The sequence below is a fragment of the Neodiprion pinetum genome, unplaced genomic scaffold, assembly GCF_021155775.2.
Source record: "Neodiprion pinetum isolate iyNeoPine1 unplaced genomic scaffold, iyNeoPine1.2 ptg000113l, whole genome shotgun sequence".
In the NCBI taxonomy this organism is placed as follows: domain Eukaryota; kingdom Metazoa; phylum Arthropoda; class Insecta; order Hymenoptera; family Diprionidae; genus Neodiprion; species Neodiprion pinetum.
The window spans coordinates 52,501-55,000 of NW_027184501.1; the positions used below are offsets into that span (position 1 = coordinate 52,501).

At 61.6% G+C, this 2,500-nt stretch overlaps 1 non-coding gene across 1 annotated transcript in view; it reads left to right on the forward strand.

Moving 5' to 3' along the window:
* The first annotated feature begins 2,299 nt into the window (after positions 1 to 2,299).
* The window catches only part of LOC124224198 (small subunit ribosomal RNA), a 1,913-nt gene continuing 1,712 nt past the window's right edge, over positions 2,300 to 2,500 (forward strand). Inside the window, exon 1 of the ribosomal RNA XR_006884528.1 lies at positions 2,300 to 2,500. This exon is cut by the window's right edge and continues 1,712 nt beyond it. This is a non-coding gene — a ribosomal RNA (small subunit ribosomal RNA).

The window sequence follows — 2,500 nt, forward strand, 5'->3', positions numbered from 1 at the left end:
GACGGGACTTGTGAAAATTTCGGTCCGGGTCGAGCGAAAGGCGACGCGCGGCGTACCGGAGTCGATACGGGCCGACGGGACTCAGTGAAGTTTCGTTCCGAGTCAAGCGGAGGGCGATGCGCGGCCTCCCGGAGTCGATCCGGGCCGACGGGACTCGTTGAAGCTGCGGTACGAGTCGAGCGAAAGGCGACGCGCGGCGTCCCGGGGTCGATCCGGACAGACGGGACTTGTAAAAATTACGGTCCGAGTCGAGCGAAAGGCGACGCGCGGCGTACCGGAGTCGATCCGGGCCGACCGGATTTGTGAAAATTTCGGTCCGAGTCGAGCGAAAGGCGACGCGCGGCGTACCGGAGTCGATCCGGGCCGACGGGACTTGTGAAAATTTCGGTCCGAGTCGACCGAGAGGCGATGCGCGGCGTCCCGGAGTCGATACGGGCCGACCGGACTTGTGAAAATTTCGGTCCGGGTCGAGCGAAAGGCGACGCGCGGCGTACCGGAGTCGATCCGGACAGACGGGACTTGTAAAACTTTGGGTCCGAGTCGACCGAGAGGCGATGCGCGGCGTCCCGGAGTCGATACGGGCCGACGGGACTCGTCGAAGCTGCGGTACGAGTCGAGCGAAAGGCGACGCGCGGCGTCCCGGAGTCGTTCCGGACAGACGGGACTTGTAAAACTTTCGGTCCGAGTCGACCGAGAGGCGATGCGCGGCGTCCCGGAGTCGATACGGGCCGACGGGACTCGTCGAAGCTGCGGTACGAGTCGAGCGAAAGGCGATGCGCGGCGTGCCGGAGTCGATACGGGCCGACGGGACTCGACGAAGTTTCGGTCCGAGTCGACAGAAAGGCGATGCGCGGCGTCCCGGAGTCGATCCGGACAGACGGGACTTGTAAAACTTTCGGTCCGAGTCGACCGAGAGGCGATGCGCGGCGTCCCGGAGTCGATACGGGCCGACGGGACTCGTTGAAGCTGCGGTACGAGTCGAGCGAAAGGCGACGCGCGGCGTCCCGGAGTCGATCCGGACAGACGGGACTTGTGAAAATTTCGGTCCGAGTCGAGCGAAAGGCGACGCGCGGCGTCCCGGAGTCGATCCGGGCCGACGTCGACTTGTGAAACTTTCGGTCCGAGTCGACAGAAAGGCGATGCGCGGCGTCCCGGATTCGATCCGGGCCGACGGGACTTGTGAAAATTCCGGTCCGAGTCGAGCGAAAGGCGACGCGCGGCGTCCCGGAGTCGATCCGGACAGACGGGACTTGTGAAAATTCCGGTCCGAGTCGAGCGAAAGGCGACGCGCGGCGTCCCGGAGTCGATCCGGGCCGACGTCGACTTGCGAAACTTTCGGTCCGAGTCGACAGAAAGGCGATGCGCGGCGTCCCGGATTCGATCCGGGCCGACGGGACTTGTAAAAATTACGGTCCGAGTCGACAGAAAGGCGATGCGCGGCGTGCCGGAGTCGATACGGGCCGACGGGACTCGTCGAAGCTGCGGTACGAGTCGAGCGAAAGGCGACGCGCGGCGTCCCGGAGTCGATCCGGACAGACGGGACTTGTAAAAATTTCGGTCCGAGTCGACCGAAAGGCGATGCGCGGCGTCCCGGAGTCGATCCGGGCCGGGAGCCTGTCGGAACATCGTCATATGAGCCTCGGTTAATTTCGACAAAGTTCCCGGAGTTCGAAATTTTTTCGATAGCCCGCGGAGGTTTCGCCCCGTAAGCCGACCGTGCTACCACCGTACCGGCGCCGACGTCCTAGCGGCCAGGCTCCTACTAGTAAGAGGAGCGAGTCGGTCGGGCCGGTCTCCCGTCGTCCGCCTGCTACGCCGTACCGGTACGTGCTCGAGCACGATACGTACTTCGGCGTAGACCAGGAGCGGGCGTTCGCGGACCGTTCCGTGCCTCGTACCAAAGAAACTACGCGACTCGCGTTGTTTCATCTATCGTCACTGCATTACCGCGGGTCGGTGTCTCAGACCGAATGGCCCTTGACGCGGTACCAAGAAGTTCGGCTCTCCGTGAAACACGGAAGGCCGAACGCTCCAACGCACGCGTCAACTCGCTTCTTTCCGAGCGTACACTCAAAGACCAGAGATGTTATAACAACGTATCCCAGACGCTTTCAATCTAGCCGACGGGTACGGGAGATCGTTCGAACGCTTATAAGCCGAGTGTCGAAGGTGGCGGCACACGGATCCGGGGCTGCCTGCGTGCAGTCCCGAAACTTACAGTAGACGCGCGGCCGACCGGGCTACGAGACCCGGTCGGCGATGGGTGGCGCACGTCCGAGCCGAGATTTTGTATCGAAGCTCCCTGGTTGATCCTGCCAGTAGTCATATGCTTGTCTCAAAGATTAAGCCATGCATGTCTCAGTGCAAGCCAAATTAAGGTGAAACCGCGAATGGCTCATTAAATCAGTTATGGTTTCTTAGATCGTACACACATTTACTTGGATAACTGTGGTAATTCTAGAGCTAATACATGCAAACAGAGTTCCGACCAGAGATGGAA